This window comes from Pogona vitticeps, chromosome 1, assembly GCF_051106095.1.
Source record: "Pogona vitticeps strain Pit_001003342236 chromosome 1, PviZW2.1, whole genome shotgun sequence".
Taxonomy (NCBI): domain Eukaryota; kingdom Metazoa; phylum Chordata; class Lepidosauria; order Squamata; family Agamidae; genus Pogona; species Pogona vitticeps.
Genome location: NC_135783.1, coordinates 177,842,021 through 177,863,203, shown reverse-complemented (window position 1 = coordinate 177,863,203; position 21,183 = coordinate 177,842,021). Strand labels below are relative to the sequence as shown.

General features: G+C 43.4%; 1 protein-coding gene and 1 long non-coding RNA gene across 51 annotated transcripts in view; one reads left to right on the top strand and one right to left on the bottom strand.

Moving 5' to 3' along the window:
* Window positions 1-2,137, bottom strand: part of LOC144584085 (uncharacterized) — a 231,038-nt gene extending 228,901 nt beyond the window's left edge. The window contains exon 1 of the long non-coding RNA XR_013538123.1: window positions 2,045-2,137. This is a non-coding gene — a long non-coding RNA (uncharacterized LOC144584085). The remainder of the gene's footprint in view (window positions 1-2,044) is intronic.
* MAP2 (microtubule associated protein 2) overlaps window positions 1-21,183 on the top strand; it is a 334,548-nt gene that overhangs the window by 163,537 nt on the left and 149,828 nt on the right. The gene's annotated exons all lie outside the window — the stretch shown is intronic.

Here is a 21,183-nt window from a genome sequence, read left to right as displayed (position 1 = left end):
GAAAATGTGATGTATTAATTTTTGTAAATTCTCCAAAAGACACTATACTGAAACAAAGTTTTCACTCAGCTCAGTGGTTTGGCTATCTGGCTGCAGAACCAGAGGTCCGGAGTTCAATTCACTCTGAAAAAAAAGCCAGCCTGTGTGGCCTCCGGGAAGCTGCACAGTCCCAGGGCACCCTCCAGAAGAAGGGAATTCTGGTAAATCACTTCTGGGTACTCTCTACCTGGAAAACCCTGAAAAGGGTCGCCATCAGCCAGAATTGACTTGACAGCAGCCAATTATTATTATTATTACACCTGCCAAGTTTAATAGAGCTATTTTCAGCAAATTGTTGTTATTTAGTCGTAGAATTGGTCAGTTTCAGTCTCCTCAGCATTGGTGGTTGGTGCATAAACTTGGATTATTAGATTTTTTTTTCAGCTTTAATCCAGTTGCATCACTGGCGACAACAGTATTTGTACTTGTCCTTTGCTCTTCCCCAGTAGCTGATTGAGAGCTTGCTGACTTTAGAATCTTACTTTCCAGCACTATCTCTTGTTTCATTTTGGACTGTTTCATCATAGGGTTTTCAGTGCAAGAAAGGTTAAGCAGTGGCTTACCACTGCCTTCTTCTGCACAGGACTAACAAAAGTTAGCTTGACTGTCACTGCCATTGTCTGTGAAAGATTCTTCTTACCACCTTCAGCTACCGGTAGCTGCCCTCCAGATGTACCTCCATCCCATTCCCATTGGAACTATCCATTCTCTTCTGCTGATGTGTCTGATCCTTGAAAAGGGTGGATGCATCTTTCTCTGATGCCTCAGCTGTAAACATTCTGCCTTGGGAGATCCTGCTGGGAGTTCAGGCCCATAACAGAGTCTAGCCTTCTGACGGCATTGTTCTCAGCTTCTCCGACCATCATATAAAACATTCTTGAGAAGAATTGAAGTTTGAACTCAGGCCTAGATTGTGCCATTTCTACTGTGCTGCACTGCCTCTTTCACACACTTTGCAGATTGGTGGAAAGGATCAGAATAGGTACAACGCTTTTTCCTTAGCCCTTTTATAGTGACTGAGATCATGGCAGTGACTCATTATTTTGATATTTCCTGGCACTGTATTCTTTATTTAAAAAAGGAGGCGAAGAGGAGAGAAAGAAAAAGCTAAGCTTAAACATGGTTTCTTATGAGTCTCATTCTTACCAAGATGTGACTCACAGGGAAACATGTGAAACTTTTCATATCAGATGACATTAGGCGTCACTAAGTGGCATGCAAGGTGGCATCTACTTATGAACTAGAAATTTTCCTTCATCTCAGTCCCTTTGTACTCATTTAAGTCATCTCAGTCTGCTCCAGAAAGTACACGAGGAACAAACGGGGTTCTGGACATGTGGGAGGCTGAGGGGAAGCAGAAAATTTATTCTATGTCTGCTTTCAGATGCAAAACAATGAATGTGCCACATAATAAATGAAGCCAGGGCCATTGAAATCACCTCCATCACTTTGATCACGTGGGAAGGGACAACACAATCCTGCCTTTGTTTTTATCATTGCCGGGATCCGTCTTCATGCAAATGATCTCCCAGACTGCAGCAACCTGATTGCTGGGGCATGACATTTCGCTTGGTACAGAGGCTGTTTTGAGATGGCATAGGTCTTGGGGCCAGCCAGCTTCATGTTTGGCCTCAGTCCAAACAATGGAGAAAATCCTGCTCAAGAATGTGACATGCGCAGGTGAACAGTGCATGTATGCAATGTCTCATGTGGTCATCATTGTGACAAACCCAGACCTACTGGGATATGCCACAGTTTCACTAAGCTGCCACCAACCATTCCCTATAAGAAGTCACACAGACCAGGGATGGATTTTTAACAAATAAAAGAACAAGGTTTATTAAATAACACACAGGGAAAAAAATAAAAGGATCAAGTGAATAAGATACAGTAACGTGGCTTAGTCTCAAACATACATACACACAGTTTGGTTCACACAGAACACTTAACTTGAAGCACAGACCCTGAACCTATCAGTTCTGGCTAACCATACAGACACCTGAACCTATCAGGTTGGTACTGACTGACACACAGTAGTACCCTGTCTGACACACAGACTCCCACTCAAGCTTCTTCTCTCAGCTCTTCTCCAGCTTCTCCCTCAGCTCTCCCTAGCTCTCCACACAGACTTCACATATATATACAGTACAGCCCCTCCTCCTGATGTCCCGCCTTCCACTCCCCATAGGATGGAACTTTCCCTCCAAACCCATGACAGACAGGCAACATCAGTGCTGTATGTAACACCTCCCCTCTTTATAAGTTGTTTTGTAGGGGGAAAGCTAAGGTGCTTTTCACCAAAAAAACAACCTGGATCCAAAACATACAAAAACAGTCATATAATAACATACAATACCATACTTACTTATACTTACACTCTATTAGGCATTTAAACATTTATCATTAACAATACATCAAGTTACCTTTATTCATACAAACCAACATGTTTAATAAACAGACACATTTGACTTTTTGTCATCAAAATATATACATAGTCCATGTTTCTTTCGCCGTCTTCATTCTTCGGGTCTTCTTGACAAGGCGTCAGCAACACAGTTCACTGACCCTCTGACCACCTTCACTTCAAAGTCATAGTCTTGCAGGTTTAAAGCCCACCTCATAAGTTTACTATTGTGGGATTTCATTGTCTTTAACCATTGCAGTGGTGAATGGTCAGTGCACAGAATAAAATGTCTTCCCCAGATGTAAGGCTTGGCCTTCTGGATCGCGTAGACTATGGCCAGGCACTCCTTCTCCACGGTTGCCAAATGTCTCTCACCTTTCTGGAGTTTCCTACTCAGGTAGGACACTGGATGCTGGTCACCATTCTCATCCTCCTGGCAAAGAACTGCTCCTACCCCGCTGTTAGACGCATCGGTGTAGATGATGAACTCCCGGTCGAAGTCTGGAGCACGCAGCACTGGATAGTTGATGAGCGCCTGCTTCAACCTCTGGAATGCCTCCTCACAGTCGCTGGTCCACGGGATGCGGTCATCAGCCTTCTTCCTCGTCAGATCGGTCAGCGGAGCCGCAATCTCGCTAAACCTCGGGATGAACTTTCTGTAGTAGCCCACCAACCCAAGAAATGACTTGACTTTTTTCTTGGTGTTGGGTCTGGGCCAATCACGAACTGCTTCTATCTTGGCCTCTAGGGGTTTGATCACTCCTCCCCCTACCATGTGACCCAAGTATTTTATTTCTGGGCTACCCAGCTGCAGTTTGTTCTCTTTGCAGAGCCTAGGCCAAAGCACTTCCTCCCCTGGGTCAAAGTGCCTCTCCCGGCCTTCCTGGTCATCCCAAGCTTTCTTTCTGACCTTTTGAGCTTGCAGGGTCTCTGCTGCTAGCTCTAGGTTTCTCTTTAGGTCATTCCTTAAAGAGTCTATAGATGTCACAACGTCTTGTGGGTCATCCTGGGTGATCTGCTCCCACTCTTGCTTGATCAAATCAAGGGGCCCTTTCACCCTTCTCCCAAATAAAAGTTCAAACGGACTGAACCCGGTACTGGTTTGTGGCACTGATCGATAAGCAAACAAAAGGGATTGCAGCTTCTGGTCCCAATTGTTTGGATTCTCTGCCAAGTAAGCCCTAATCATGCGCATTAGAGTCCCATTGAACTTCTCAGTTAACCCATTACTTTCAGGGTGATAGGCAGTGGTTTCCTTGTGCTTAATTCCACAGATTTGCCATAAGCGTTTCATGAGCTTCGATGTGAACGATGCGCCCAAATCTGTGATTATTTCTGAGGCAAATCCCATCCTGGACATATACCCCACCAAGGCATCTGCCACTGTGTTAGTTTCAATGTTAGTCAAGGGAATGGCTTCAGGGTACCTCGTGGCATGGTCCACAATGGTGAGAATGAACCTGTTCCCCCTCTTTGTGGCCTTGGGCAAAGGTCCCACAATATCCACCCCTATACATTTGAACGGAGTGTCAATCACAGGCAAAGGGCACAACTTTGCTTTGGTCCTGTCACGGTTATTCCCCTGCCTCTGACACACATCACATTGTTTACAGAACTCCCTGATCTGCTTCCCTATGTCAGGCCAGTAAAAATTCTGTGTGATTCTCTGCTGTGTTTTGTTCACCCCTAAGTGTGCAGCAAACATGTCAGAGTGCCCCCTTTGTAAGATCATGGGGCGATACTTTTCAGGTACCACTAGCTGACTTCTGATCCCATCTCCCCCTTTTGAGATATTCCTCAGGGTCTCTCTATATAAAATCCCCTTTTTCTCCAGAAATCTCACTGGGGTTTCAGGTGTTAGCTGGGCGTCAGTCACCTGTTCAAAACACTTTTGGAGAGTGGCGTCTGCCTTTTGCTCTTGGCCAAATCGGCTGTCTGTGGTTAAGGTTTCCACCACAGCTTCTGAACTCCCCTCTGCTTCCGTCTCTGGCTCATCAGTACCCCCCTGAACTGTCCCCGTGGTGGCTTGTGAACGTGTAATCACTAGCACCCGTTTCACATGTTCAGCCAGGTCATTTCCCACGAGCACGGCTGCTGGCAGAGTCGATGAAATCGCTAGCCGCCAAACTCCCCTCCAGCCTTGAAAGTTCACAGGTACCTCCGCTACTGGCAGTGAGATCACCTGCCCCTCAATCCCTGCCACCTTCATGCTCTCATTTGGGATTATATATTCCCTAGGAATAATATCTGGATGGCACAGGGTCACCAGGCTTCGTGCTCTGGAGAGGACACTCCAGCTTCGCATACAGCGTCGAAACAACACGGGAAGTAGCAGTTACCGGTTATAAGTCTTTGCTCAATTGGCGTAGAGCAGGACGCCAGGGGCTACTTCTGACGGTGGGAGAGGTCATTGCACCTCACTAGGTAGATACCGCCCGCCTTAAGCTGGGCAGCCCCCAGCCAGTAAGGTGCTACCTCGCCACGGTCTGTTAACTCCACCGGGTGCGTGGGGTTTAGGGTCAAACCCGACAAGCAGATCGATAACTGTGCACCATGCAACAATCGTAAGAAAACTTCTGCCCTAAAGCTGGGCACCTGGAATGTACGGACAATGACCCCTGGCTTTCCTGACTACGGCTTTCCTAACGACCTGCAAGAAATAGATGATGTGCGCAAGACAGCTGTCATTGACATGGAACTGAGTAGACTGCAGATGGACATTGTTGCCTTACAAGAGACAAGACTGCCAGACTCTGGATCTGTCAAAGAAAAAAACTTCTCATTCTTCTGGCAGGGAAAACCATCGAATGAGACCAGGGAATATGGTGTTGGCTTTGCAGTCAAAAATACTCTTCTGAGATGCATTGTTCCACCTACTGTGGGGAGTGAAAGAATCCTGTCTCTGCAGCTCCACTCATCAGCAGGACCAGTAACCCTCATTAGCGCATATGCACCAACACTGTCATCCACTCCAGAAGTGAAAGACAAATTCTACGACGATCTGGCAGCTACTATCAAAAAAGTCCCTGACAGAGAGGCACTGTTCATTCTTGGAGACTTTAACGCTAGAGTTGGTGCTGATCATAATTCTTGGCCCACTTGTCTAGGCCGTTTTGGCATTGGAAAGATGAATGAAAATGGCCAACGCTTGCTGGAGTTTTGCTGCTATTATGGTCTTTGTGTCAGCAACACATTCTTTAACACGAAGCTGCAACACAGAGTTTCCTGGAGGCATCCAAGATCCAAGCATTGGCATCAGCTTGATCTAATCCTCACTAGACGTTCCAGCCTTCCTAGTATTACGATCACACGCAGTTACCAGAGTGCTGATTGTGATACTGATCATTCCCTGGTGTGTAGTAGAGTAAAACTACGAACAAAGAGAGTATATCACACGAAAAAGGAAGGAAGACCACGTATTGACATCAGCAAGACTTGCGATGAAAGAAAAGTGAAGGAATTTACCCAAGCACTTGAGGAAGCCCTTCCAGGTCCGGCTGATGCAAATGCATCTGAACGATGGGAACACTTCAAGAACACTGTCTATAACACCGCCTTGTCCACCTTTGGCAAGAAGACCAAAAAGATGGCTGACTGGTTCGAAGCCCATTCAGAGGAGTTAATGCCAGCCATCGAGGATAAGAGAAGAGCTCTAGCAGCATACAAAGCCTGTCCTAGCGAGTACAACTTGCAAGCTCTTCGAGCTGCTCGCAGTCAAGCCCAACAGGCTGCCAGGAGATGCTCCAATGATTATTGGCTCCAGCTCTGCTCTCAGATACAGTTAGCAGCAGACACAGGTAACATCAAAGGAATGTATGACGGTATCAAACAGGCCTTAGGTCCAATACAGAAGAAATCTGCTCCCCTGAAGTCTGCTACAGGTGTGCTTATCCAGGACCGAGCACAGCAGATGGAACGCTGGGTACAGCACTACTCTGAGCTATATTCCAGAGAGAATGTAGTAACCGAAGAAGCATTAAATAACATTGAGTGCCTGCCTGTCTTGGAAGAGCTGGACAACGAACCAACCCTAGCAGAAATAAAAGCGGCCCTGGACTCCCTCGCCTCCGGCAAGGCACCTGGAAAGGATAACATCCCTGCTGAAGTGCTGAAATGCGGTAAGGAGATCATCACCACCGAACTATATGAAGTCTCTTGTCTCTGCTGGAGGGAAGGTGGAGTACCACAGGACATGAAGGATGCAAACATCGTCACATTGTACAAGAACAAAGGAGACAGGGGTGACTGCAATAACTACCGTGGCATCTCTCTTCTTAGTGTGGTAGGGAAGCTGCTTGCCCGTGTTGTGCTGAAGAGGCTCCAGGTGCTTGCAGATAGAGTCTATCCAGAATCACAGTGCGGATTTCGAGCTAATAGATCCACCACTGACATGGTATTCTCCCTCCGACAGCTGCAGGAGAAATGTAGGGAACAACAACAGCCACTCTTAGTGGCCTTCATAGACCTTACAAAAGCATTCGATCTGGTTAGCAGGGATGGCCTTTTTAAAATACTTCCCAAGATTGGATGTCCACCGCGTCTCCTTAACATCATCAAATCTTTCCATGAGGGAATGAAAGGCACTGTAGTTTTTGACGGCTCAACATCAGACCCCTTTGACATCCAAAGCGGAGTGAAACAGGGCTGTGTCCTCGCACCAACACTTTTTGGGATCTTTTTTGCTGTCATGCTGAAGCATGCCTTTGGAGCTGCAACCGAGGGCGTCTATCTCCGGACTAGATCAGATGGAAAGCTCTTTAATCTCTCTAGATTGAGAGCGAAGACCAAAGTCCAACTGAAATGCATGCGGGACTTCCTCTTCGCAGATGATGCAGCCATTGTTGCCCACTCTGCTGAAGACCTCCAACAACTCATGAATCATTTCAGCAAGGCCTGCCAAGACTTTGGACTAACAATCAGCCTGAAGAAAACACAAGTCATGGGCCAGGGCGTGGACTCACCTCCCTCTATTACCATCTCCACACAAGAATTGGAGGTTGTTCATGACTTTGTGTACCTCGGCTCAACCATCTCTGACACCCTCTCTCTAGATGTCGAGCTGGATAAACGCATTGGGAAAGCAGCCACCATGTTCTCTAGACTCACAAAGAGAGTATGGCTCAATAAGAAGCTGACGACACATACGAAGATTCAGGTTTATAGAGCCTGTGTTCTAAGCACACTCTTGTACTGCAGTGAGTCCTGGACCCTTTGTGCACGGCAGGAGAGGAAGCTGAACACCTTCCATATGCGTTGCCTCCGACGGATTTTTGGCATCACCTGGCAGGACAAAGTTTCAAACAGAGCAGTCCTAGAACAAGCTGGAATTTTCAGCATGAATACATTACTGAAACAGCGACGCCTACGTTGGCTTGGGCACATCGTGAGAATGGCTGATGGTCGGATTCCAAAGGATCTCCTCTATGGAGAATTAGTGCAGGGAAAGCGCCCCAGAGGGAGACCACAACTGCGATACAAGGACATCTGCAAGCGAGATCTGAAGGCCTTAGGAATAGACCTCAACAGATGGGAAACCCTGACATCTGACCGTTCAGCCTGGAGGCAGGCAGTGCATCATGGCCTCTCCCAATTTGAAGAGACTCTTGCCCAGCAGGCCGAGGCAAAGAGGAAGTCACAAAAGCAGCAAAACCAGGGAGCCGGACAGGGGACAGACTGGGTTTGTCTTCAGTGTGGAAGGGACTGTCACTCTCGAATTGGCCTTCTCAGCCACACTAGGCGCTGTTCCAAGCCCTCCATACAGAGCACGCTACCATAGTCTTTCGAGACTGAAGGATGCCTAACAGGGTCACCTGAGAACAAGTGTCCCTCAGCCCCCGATACTGATGGTCAAGTATTCCTACGTCCACCCCTGCTGTCTCAAACAACTGTGAATCTGTTCTCACGAGCAAGCAGCGCTTGACCTCCACAAGAGGACCATTTTCCTCAGCCTGATCAGCAGATGTAACTGTTCCAGATTGAGTAGCCATGGCAACAGGCTCCCTCAGTGACCAGGAGCTTTGCTCTTTCTGGACACAGAACACAGCTTTTGGCTTGGTTCCACTCGAATCCTGAGGCACAACTCCTTTTAGCTGCTTTAATTTCTCACACTCTGAGATTAGATGGCCCTTTCCCTGACAGAAATAACATTTTCTGCTATATTTTGAGTCTTTCTCATCTTGTTTTGGTTTTCCCTCCAAAATCTGAGGTCTTGGTTTCATGTCTGAGGGCTTCCCTTCACCATGGGCCCCTCCCCCTTGCTGGCTTTTCCCTGGTCCCTGAGAGTACTTGCTGTAGGTTTCTTTAGGTTTCCCCATTGATTTCCCCTCACCCAAGGGCTTTCTTATTTGGGAAATAAAATCTGCGATCTCGGCTGCTTCTGCCACAGATTTCGGTTTCCTTTCCCTCACCTGGAATTTCAGTTCCCCATGCAGGACTGAATAGAACTGTTCCAGCGCTATCAAGTCTTTGAGCTGCTGAAAGGTCTCTGTCCCCTCCTGAGATAGCCATTTCTCTAGCAGCCTCACCAATTGGGCCCCCACTTGGGTAAAAGTCTGCTCTGGTTTCTTGGTGAGTGACCTGAATCTTTGCCTCAGCTGTTCCGCATTTATCCCATGTCTGGCAAACACCAGTTTTTTAAACTCTGCAAAATCTTTCATCAGTTCCTCTGGCATCTCTGCATAGACTTCTGCAAGGCTGCCACTGATTAAAGATCGCATGATGGTCATCTTCTCAGTTTCCCTTACTGAGAAGTCCACAAACGCTCTTTCCACTAGGGAAAAGAACACTTCAGGACAATCTCCCTTGTGGTACACAGGGAATTTCTTCAGGTCAGCTTTAGACAATTGGCCTCCCTCAGAATCCCTATTGTTATTATTGTTCTGATTCATCAGTTCCAATTTTCTTAACTCAAACGCCATTTTCTCTCTCTGCAATTCCCTCTCCATTTCCATTCTCTCTCTCTCTAATCTTTCTTCTTTTTCCAATTGCCTTTGTTTCTCTTCCCTTTCTATTTCCCTCATCCTCAGTTCATGCTGTTGGGCTATGAGCATTTTCCTGAGTTCTGGGTTCTGTTCTCCCGTGCTGTCACCCTGCACTGAGCCAAATTCATCCTCAGAACCTTGGTCTACCTGGGGGTCTTTCACTTCACCCATTTCTGCCATTTGGCTTCGAGTCAAGGGCATAATCCCCCCCCCCCAGAACAGGCTGCTTTCAAAAGTCAAGCCTCAAAATAAAGCGACCGCTTTTTTTTCTTTTGCCTCAGAACCAGCCTCCTATAGATTGCTGCTGTTCTTCAGCACTAACTTGCAACAGTTGCGAGCCAGAGTCTACCCCCCTCTGCTAGGCCTCTCAGCAGGCAGGCTAGATCACTGCTACTACACAGTTTTGCCTCAGCTTTTTTCCCGCCAAAACAAGTTGCCTCAGAGCTCCCTAATCTAGTCCCCAATCTGAGGTTACACGTTCTTCTACTAGTGCACCTCCCCGTGAGGTACACCTAGAAGATTACCTACGTGCTCTCAGATTGTCCCTGACTAGACCCCCCTTGCTCTGGGCACACTTGCCAAGGCTTTGCTGTACCACTGGACAACTGGACCAGTCGTATCCCACACGCTGGACACCAATCAGTGTGACAAACCCAGACCTACTGGGATATGCCACAGTTTCACTAAGCTGCCACCAACCATTCCCTATAAGAAGTCACACAGACCAGGGATGGATTTTTAACAAATAAAAGAACAAGGTTTATTAAATAACACACAGGGAAAAATAAAAGGATCAAGTGAATAAGATACAGTAACGTGGCTTAGTCTCAAACATACATACACACAGTTTGGTTCACACAGAACACTTAACTTGAAGCACAGACCCTGAACCTATCAGTTCTGGCTAACCATACAGACACCTGAACCTATCAGGTTGGTACTGACTGACACACAGTAGTACCCTGTCTGACACACAGACTCCCACTCAAGCTTCTTCTCTCAGCTCTTCTCCAGCTTCTCCCTCAGCTCTCCCTAGCTCTCCACACAGACTTCACATATATATACAGTACAGCCCCTCCTCCTGATGTCCCGCCTTCCACTCCCCATAGGATGGAACTTTCCCTCCAAACCCATGACAGACAGGCAACATCAGTGCTGTATGTAACAATCATCTCCCTTGTCTTACTACGTATGATTTGGGGTGGATCAAGGCTTATCCTGAGGTGCTGGCTTGTCAAAACACGACTCTTAAATCATGCAGTATTTGATGTTCTGAACTGAATATGGAAACATCACTTACAGGAATTTAGAACTGCTAACCATCCTCAGCCTTATTTTAATGAAATGCAGGGGGAATTTGTCCATAGAGCAAATTTAAAGTCACTAACTGTGGGAAAGAAGAAAAACTACTTAATGGTTAAAACAAAATGGTCCAAAGCACTTTGGTAAATATCACATATCTAATAATATAGCACTTTGGTAAATGTGTTTGTTGATGCACTGATGTGTTTTGATCTAAAAAGCTGTTTATCACACCAGTACGTCCTTTCTGACATTAAGCAGTCCTTTACTTGTTCCTTTGCTCTTCTCCCCTGATCCTAGTGGATCCTTGTAACCATATGCATGCTTCATATTACCGTATTTTTCGCACCATAAGACACACTTTTTCCCTGCAAAACAGGGGGGTGGAAAGTCTGTGCGTCTTATGGAGCGAAGAAAACAGATTATATTTTCCTGTTTTCTTCTCCTAAAAAATTGGTGCGTCTTATGGAAAGGTGCGTCTTATGGAGCGAAAAATACGGTAAATATGTTCAGTTGTGCTACAGCCATGATGGCACTGCTGCAGTGTTCGGAGGCAGTTTGCAAACAATTGGTGGGGGTGGGGTGGGGGGGAATTGTTGATCTGCATGTGGGTTTCATCTGCCATGTCCCATCTGTGGACTTAGCTACCGGGTTTCTATATGAAATTGGGGCTGGTCCAGCAAGGGCATCAGTTCTGCACAGTAAAGCTATTGTCAGAAAGAATAGTTTTGATTCCTTGCTTCTTGGATAACTCCTGGTTTTTCCAATATGGTAACTTAATCCCGTCACATTCATGAAGTCTGTGATGGTTCAAAAGGTGTTTTGGTTTTGACTGTCCAGTAGAAGTGCAGGGCTGCCTGGGCAATCCTGGGAGTTGTCCTAGTCCAAGACTGCACATATATGTGCACCAGTACTGGATAGCAAGTGGGAGTTAGAATTATGTTTTAGACTAAATGAAAAGGCATAGGAGAAAGCATTCAGACCCCGTTATCCCACCTGGCTCCAACAGCAAAATGATTTGAATTCACTTAACACGTGACATCCATGAAATGTGATGTGGTTTTGTTTTGTGTTTGTTTGTTTTCAAATGCAAATTACAAGGCCAGGGGGGCGTTGTATACCAGATGATCCCATCTTTTCTGTTGTCTTTCCTGACTTCGCAGCAGCTCTCCAGGATCTCAGAGGCCTTTCAGATCTCCTGCTGCTTGATCCCTTTTTCATGCAGGTTCCCATAATGTGACTTTTTTTGCATGCAAAGCACAACATGCACTGCCACTGAGCTATGGCTTCGTAGTCACACGGTGGATGGGTTTAGAGCAGGATTTGGCAGAGTGTTGGACTGCAACTCCCATCATTGTTAGCCATCATAACCAGTGGCATGGAAGGTTGAGAACTGTAGTGTCTTCAGAAGCATCTCCAGATGCTTAGAGTAGAACCCTTACCGTTATGAAGAAATATCCTACTGCATCATATTTTCTCAATGTTCAGATCACAACACCCCCCCCCCCCCGCATTTTTGATTCATGAAAATTTTCTTCTTAACTCAAATAATATATGTATTGATTCATATCTGAGATCCTATGCATATCTGAAGGTTTCTTTTGCATATATCTTGCAATGTTACTACTGGTAAACTATGTAAACAACTTCTCTGCTCACAACTTTTTTGCAAGCTTTGAAACTATTGGTGATTATACGTTCAGTCCCCTGCCATTCTCCTAGTGAAAGTGTGAAAGCACAAAGTCAAAGGAAATTAGGCTCAACCTACTCTGTCTACCATTGGTAGTTTGAAAGAGTCTTACAGGTTTATCAATGAAAAGATATTTTCTCCCAGTTCGTGGGTGAATGTTTCAATTTTGGAGTAGGTCATTTGCAGACAACGGAACGTCTGCCTGCAGGTAGTACATAGATAGCAGTGAAGACATAGGAATCATGTGTGGCTGGGTGCCCAGCAAAACTAGATACCCATAGAAAGGAGGATAAAACTTTATCATAATAAAATTTTAGCGTCTAAGGTGCCACAAACTCTTGTTTTTGCTGTAACAAAGCTGACATAGCAATATTGTGCAAAACACACTCATTAAAGAGTTATGGGAGCTGTAGTCCAAAAGTGGGACTTATCTTATGCATTTTACTTCCTCGTATCCAACCCTTTCCTGTCTTTTCTGCTGGAAGGTCTTAGCTAGAAGAGCAGTATTGCTGGCAGATTACAGATTGCTCTGTTGGCAGATTTCTCAGACTAGCCAGCAGAGAGGGTTTGCGCCCAGTCCAAACCATCTGCAGCTGGCAGATTCTTGAGTTAGGATTGTACTGTTACTTGAGTCCACTCATTGAGCTTCATAGCTGAGCAAGGATTGTAGCTTGAGTTGTGCTGTATTCAGAGTCTGCACAATAGGTACTGCCATCACCCACCAGCAAGTTTGTCTTCCTTAAACACACATTTGCCCAAATCATTTGTATGTTTCATGTGTAGTTCTGATGAAGGACTTAAAGGAATATCAAACAAAGATTAACATGACATGTTTGGCCAGTTTTGCAGAATCAGATGGAAAAGATGTTGGGGTTTGTTTTTCCCCCCATTTGCAATCACATGTAAAACTGTTCTAAGGATTTCAAAGGAAAAGACATTGAAGTCTTTTCAAAGGGATAAAGGTCATGAAAGGTCATGTTATTCTTCCTTAAAAATGACTTCATTGGTACGCTTTTAAGCCACCTTGGAACGATTAAATAAAATAGTGTTACATGGTGCATGAACAGAGAGACATGGTTTTCAGCTAAAGTGTTTCTGGACAAGTCAAGAAGCCTTGATTCATCCGGAGTGGGATTCTACTCTTTTTGGCATTAATGTGCCTCTAAAAGAGAAGAGAGATGCCCAGGACACCAAATGTGGTACAACACTTCCACCTTTGATTCTGTTGAAGGCGTTGGAACGGGGGAAAGAGTTCATCAGGTGAATGATGGGGACCAAAAAAAAAAAAAAGATAACTGTATTGATGGAGAATGTGACGTTCCTGTCCACCAGATTTTTCAGACTAAAACTCCCACAGCTGAGTGGGGCTGATGAGAACTATAAACTAAAACTTCAGGAGGGTCAAATGTTCCTCATCCCTTTTACAGATCCATGGATCGAAAGGATATTATTGTAGAAAATAAATGAATACCCTGAAGGCTAACTGGAATGGGAAGGCACTGAAGACATTCATGTTGATGGCTTGCTACCTCATACATTACAGAAGCAGTCCCTTAAGTTAAAGCATTGCTAAGGCAATAAACGAATATTCCAAAAGATCCTTTGAAAAGCTAAAGAAGGTCAAGGTCATTCCATGCATTGCAAACACAATTGTGTGGTCCTCCAGGCATTCTTCTTCAGGGAGATGAAAAGATAAAACATGTTATGTAAAGTTTACGGAGTGGGGGCGGGGGGGAGAAGGCCATCAGGTACAAGAATAATAATGAAAATCCTCCAGTAATATTTTCTGTAGGGACACTTTATTTGAAATGGCACAAATGGTCTTTACTGAATTCTGCTGTGCATTATATAAATCCCAGCGCAGGGACTTTAAAAAGCTGAATTGCTGTATTTGACTCTGACAGCTACTGTATAATGTTTTTGCAGAAAGTACTTCAATGTCTTTATCCATACACTTGGGAACTTCTTTTCTGTTAAAAAAAATCAATGTGCACTTACCACCTATTGTGTAAGTTGGCCCCATGACTGCTGTCTGCTGTCTACTGCCCAGATCACCTTTTGCCACACATTGCATCCACTGTGTCCAGGATTCAGTGCGAAAAAACTGATCTGAGCTCCCTTAGAATGTGAAGGATGGGCATCGTATGACAAGCCAGGCCAAGAAAAAGGAGCAACGGGCCATGCAGTGTAACTTAAAACACACCCACAACAAACCAAAGTTATACCTGATGCAAGCTTAGGATATGCACCTTGAAGCCCTCTTGAATCTTCTATCAAGTGACTGAAATGTGCAATTTTTTTAAAAAATGTGGTTGTTGGATAAAATGTGTAACTCACCCATTCCACTACCACTGGAAGTGAGGCTGATGTGAACAATAGAGAAGGCATTTTTAGAACCAGTACTCTGTTCATCAAAATACTTGTTCAAAAAAAAAGAGAGTCAAATCCTTTCTGTTAGCCCTTTTCATTGGGCTTTTGAGGTGTAAGCTATTGTCTGTTGGGATATGAACTAAAGTCACCCATGTTTTAAAAACTTGTTTTAGCTTTAATTATGAATGAATATATAATGAACACACACACACACACATACAGAGAGAGAGAGAGAGAGAGAGAGAGAGAGAGGAGAGAGAGAGAGAGATGTTGTCCCACTGAGGGACAGACAGAACTTTTTAAAACATCAACTGTTGATAATGGAAAGTAGGGCTAATTATTTTAAATGTATAATAAAATTGCCATTTAAAGATGAGGGGAATTGCCATTTAAAGATGAACACTGGATGTTCTCAGACTCAAATTTCTCTGCCAAGCAATTCTACAGCTATAAATCCAGGTCAGTAGGTTTATTTGTCGGCACCTCATTCTCTCACGCTGCCTGCCTGCTTGCCTGCTGGGTTCCTTTGAAAGTGAGCGGGCTGAAATAAACAAGAATCCTTCCTAAGAGTGGAGCAGACAGACATTGTCGAGTAAATGATAGGGTTCTCATCCAAGTGCTCACTAAGCCAAAACACAGCTGCCATTTCACAAATGAGTCTTCTGAGCTGCAAGAGCATCAGTATGGTGCAACTGATAAATGGAATCGTTCCTTGGAAAAATGCATCCAGTACTCTCAGTTTGTAGTGATGTGGTCTGTCACTTAGGCACCAGTCCAGTGTCATGCCAGTCCTACAGTGGGAGCATCCAAGGATTACCATCGGATTCCTCACTCAGGAGCTTATTGTGTCTGAGGAAGTAGATGGCAATCCACAAAAGTGAACCTTGAATTAAATCTGTTTCTCTTACAGATGCTGCAGTACTTCTGTTTTTATTTTTTGTTACACAGGGGCCTGAATATCATCTTCTGTGGCACATATTAATCTCAGATAGTATCTGTCTGCATAGCTTTCCTTTCAGGCCCCATCGCAAAATATGTGCTCAAATGGCCAAATGCAACTTCCTGTGTAGAACTGGGAGCTGTAATCATGGCTGATGGTCAGAAGGACGTATCATTTGGCCTAACAGCCTCTTCCAACTTCTGATGCTTGGATATTTTTATTACTTCCCAAAGACTGAAATGATTGAATTTCCCTAATGTAGGAAACTATACATTGCTTTTTAACTTTCTGTTAACGGTGAATTGTTATCTTCCGACTCTGATGCCATTTGCCTGTGATTGGCATGATGACCAACATGTTTTACCTCAGATTTTTATGTGCCTATACAAATCCTAAAAGTATGGTTGAAAGAATGCACAAGAGAGCAATGCCCGTAATGCAAATATTCATAACAGTATGATTATTGTGGTCATAGACATATGTGTTCCTAGTTGCTTAAGGTCAAAACGCATGCCAACCCATTTAATGCAACAAGTGAAGAATAAAACCGTTTTAGCTGGTGTTAACCAGATGGCAAATTGTACTGCATTGCTCTCCTACTTAACATTCTATTGGCATTCTGAAAGTGGGACATGCTCATTTTGATTCTGTGTTAAGTGGCTGTCTTTCAGCTGCCTGTAGTATAACTGTCCTTGGTCAAAATCAGCAAAATGTTCTTATTTTCAGTGCACTGTTTTTAGATTTCTGAGCGTATTCTATGCCCAACCGTCAGAATGCTAACACAGCAGAGAATAACTGGAAGACACTGATTTACTAGAGACTAATTTGTGTTCGACACAGAATAACATTAAAGGGATTCATTTATCACATGGCTGTGGCCCTGAAACTACATGGAGATGATTTTCAGTCCAAACTTGTACCAAAGCAGTACAAGTTCAGAATTAGATGGACGTTTATGCAAACACTGTTGCAGAGTTTTGAATTTCTGGTAGTATACCTTTTGCTACACGGTAGAAGTACAAAGTTTCACACAGGAGAATAGGTACAAATTCCCCAGAGTCTGCCACTTTTCTTTAACTGGCACCTACAGTCTCAAGAACTCACTCTGAGACATTTGAAGACAAAGAGTAAAAAAACTTTCTTTACTTGCTGTTGCTTGAAATTACAGACTTGTGCATATTGCTTTCTTTCCTGCACACATACTTAGCAACCAACCTAACAGAACAACAGCAAACAAACAACTGACACCAACAGATTAAAGAGAGGGAGAGAGCACTCAGCAGAGAGGCAGGGTTCTCCTTGAAGCTGTAAGGAACAATTGGTTAGATCTGGATAGATAAATTATTACCCCAACCCTGAAAAGTCTTTCCCAGTCACTCAAACTACAGACAGCATGCAAGGGTGCAAATAAAACTCTCAACAAACACTGTTTTAGATTTGGGTTATTTTGAAACAGCTCAAAATGTAACTTATGAAGAATGTTGCTGTCATGTGAGTTGCTCTCATCTGAAGATTAATTTTGAAAAGGTTTGGAAAAAACATGTTCTAGAACTTCAAGGCCAATGCCTGGCCGTCCCATGTGACAGAATTTAAAATTTCTGTCAGCCATTGATTTCCATAGTTGAATGTTTCAGACATCTCTTTTGTTTTCACATGCACCTGTGTGTGTGTGCACTTATTTGTTATATTTTTTTATCCTGTCTTTCTGCCTAAGATCTGAATGAAGCATCTTCAGATATCTTTGCACACAAGTGAGACAATCTCAGGTTCAGACATAAGGCCTCTTCAGGTGTCTAAACATATTATTTTGTTAATATGCTTAGAGGGGAGTTGCTGTTAGTTATTTTCAACAGCACACAATCTGCTTCTCTTGTGCACTAGTTTGTTGCTAGCAGAACTTGATGTGCAAACGGAGCAAACTGGTGTTTGCTTTTTTACTCCTGATATGTTTCCCACAAGTATATAACACATAAAGCAGATTACTGGCTCAGACCTTCGGTTGTCGTGTACAAAGAAGGAAGTCAGAACATTTAAGAAAGAACTCACCTGTACTTAGAATGTCTGAGTAATTTTAACATAAGTTTTTAATTCTATCAGAAGCATGTGTTTTTCTTATTATTACTTTTACTTTTTGCTTTTTGTACTTCTGTTTCTGATTTGGAACTGCTTATCTTTATTTTTATTTTTATTTTTTAACATTTCAGCTCTCAGTCTCATGACCATGGAAGTTTATTCTTGCCTAGCACCTGGCAGAGCAACAGCTGTGTGTTAGTAAGAGATAATGGTAAACCATAGTTAGCACAATCATGGTTGCTGGCAAATGCTCTTGGTTACTGAATGCAAGGCACAATTTGTCAATACAATCACAGTGATAAATTAAGCTTCTTTAAATCTGAGTTTTTGGGATGTCTGAATTGTACGTACAGCTAATAAGGAAGCAAGGTCCATGTGTAAGCAAAGCATGGGTGTGCTCTGAAGGGAAAATGATATGCTCCATCAGGAATATGCTAACTTGTTCTGAGGTTCGGGGAAAAAGTGTAGCATTCTAGGCTCCTATTTTAGGAGGTTAAATACTTTGCTTCACTGCAAGAGTTCTTCCACATAGGCTCCTTCAGACCTCATTGTTTGCTTGAATGCTCGGCAGAGATCATTATGTGGTAACAATACAGGGAATGGAAGCAGCACTGGCAGTATGATGCTAAAGGTGGACACTGCATGGGAACAACATCACAGGTGTAAAACAGTCAGATAGGGTAGAAATGCCATGCTGTCAAGTGGCTGTTCTAGCAGTTCTATTGCACAAGTCAAGGTCAAGGAATTTTGGTGTGATTAGTTAGCAATGCACCGTGTTGTGTTATGGACATCTAAACCAGAAGCACATTTCGAAGTGGTCTCTGAATTGATAAACTGTAGTTTTTTATTGGGGAAATCTGGGGGAAAAGAGGGGGTCTAGAACATTGATTAGTCTTTTTAGTTAGTATAAGCTAGAAAAAATAACACAGAAACATGGAGCAATCAGCCCAGGCGCATCAACACTTTCACCGATTTTGCACACAAACTAATGCTTTCTATGTTAAAACCACTCTAGAAACATGTAAAGTAGAAAATGTATACTTACAGTTATAATGTGTAGTTACTGTCAGTAGGGAAAAAAGGGAGGGGGAAATAAAGTCTCCAACATGCAAGAGACCCTAGATGTTTGCTGCTCGGAAGAGGGTTACAGAGAGAAGAGGGCTTTCAACAAAACAATAGAAGCAAAAAAACCAAAACAAAAAAACCCCCAAAAAACAAAACAAGAAGAGGGGATGAGGTTTTGCCTCAAGTGCCACAGATGTGAAAAGAACTTTACCAATCAAGTTAATGACAAAGGACAATCACATTAGGCTGTAAAGCCCCCCTCATCTAAAATATTAGTGCATACAAGATTGTTATTATCCTAACAGTTACTGCCATTGTGACACCTCTGGAATGCTCTGCATAAAAATGGCAGTGATGAAAGTGATGAAAGAGGAAAGAATACAAATGACTATGAGCCCTGTTTCATATATACAAGCCGAGGTTCATACTATAATTTAGGTTTCAGCTATGGGAAATTCAATGTATTATGTAAACCAAGCCAGTGTGCTAATTGTTGTTCTAAGAAGTAAGATTTGATACATTCTCCCAGAATATTAAGCCTTGATATTAGTGGTTCTGTCTTGCATTAGAGTATATTTCTACAAGTGGTGCTAATTAGGTGCTAATTTGCATTCACTCTGTTAACCCAGTGGGATATACAAAACATGTGGAAGTATAGCCAATGCTTTCAGATTTAGGGCAGGATGACATTGTTCAAATAAAGTACTGTAGGTGATGGATCAGGGTTATTGAATTTGGTTTAAAGTTACAGGGTATTCACATGGTTTTTGGGTTGATGTGTGCATCTCTTGGGAAAACTTTTAATCTGTTTTTAAATTGAGTTGTATATCGATCGAGAATCATTGCATTTGAGGGTTTGTCCTATACCCACTCACCCTTGAATTGGCTGCCTCTCATAGCCACTGGCTACTGCTGCTGTGGTGTCATTTGAATATTTTTTATTTCTTGCGATCTGGAATAGCGCTAGTACAAAATCACAGATAGAAAAAAAAGCAGGGGCTAAAACTGACCAGAGCCATTAACTAGGCTTACGAAGGACGTACACAGGTACACACAGGGGATGGAGAAGAACTGCTACAGTAGCTGGTACTGAAACTGACCAGAGACATAGATCAGCATTTCTAGGCTTACAAAGAAAGGAGACACACAGGCACAAACACAGGGAGTTGAGAAAGAGAAGGAGCACAGGAAGCAAACTAATGAGTGGCAAATCTCACAGACACAATTTACACCAACAGAGGCATTCACATATGCCAAAATGATTGAAAACAAATCAATTCCGCAAGTGATTTAAAATAAACAACCCTCTTTGGAGCCAAGTAAAATACCTTGCTTGGCAACAACAACAACAACAACAACAACAACAACAACAACAACAACAACAACATCTCACACATTTTCCAGGCTGAAAAGAAACTCATGCTTCCATGTGCATCATATAGTCACCTTTTAAAAAAATCGATTTCAAACATGCTCAACTCAAATAAAATACAGGCTTTTCTACATGTAACTATGCTCTCTGTGGCAGATAACATGGGTGGGGGAGCAATGTCCACAGAGCACTTGAATTTATTATTCTCTTAAACCATTGTTAAAATTTACAGGCACCCGCTGCAACATAAATTACAGCTAGTAAAAGTAACAGGTGGCACATTTTTCAAGCAGTGTATTAAAATTCCTCCTCTTGACATGATCGGCAAAACAACTGTGAGCCTCACCCCAACCTAACTGGCTACAAAGCAAAGCATGTCGTTTCAAAGAGATGTAATTTTAATGACAAGTGTGTTATGCTGCTCTCTACAAAGCATTTGTAAGTGTCTTGGCTTTAATTATAAGTGTAACATCTTTCTCTGCTCTTAGCTTGTATTCTGTGGGCAATAATTGCAAAGAACAAACACAATTTATCATTTATACAACCATTATTTCCTTGGTTTGGAAGGCATGTACAGCAGGGTTCTTGTGGTAATATATGTTCTACCCTGCCCCCTCAGCTGGCAGTCAGCCTTAACCGTAGGCAGGAACGTTGTGGTTGTTTTTAAGCTTTACCTCCGTGAATTAAAAGCAAAACAAAGCAAAATCCTGCCAGTGTATCATACTTTGTGTGGGATGGGGTGGCAGAAGGCACGCAGTACAAGGTGTGAGTGTTCATATAGATACACAGCAATGTTTAAAATCTCAGTTTGTGCTATTTCTATCAGGCCAACTAAAAATCCTGCCACCAAAAAAAGTACAAGATTTCAAGATTTAAAAGGTTCTTTATTAGCCATGGCTATAAAATGTGGGCAGAGGGAAGCTCAGCAACTTAGCAATTTGATCTCCA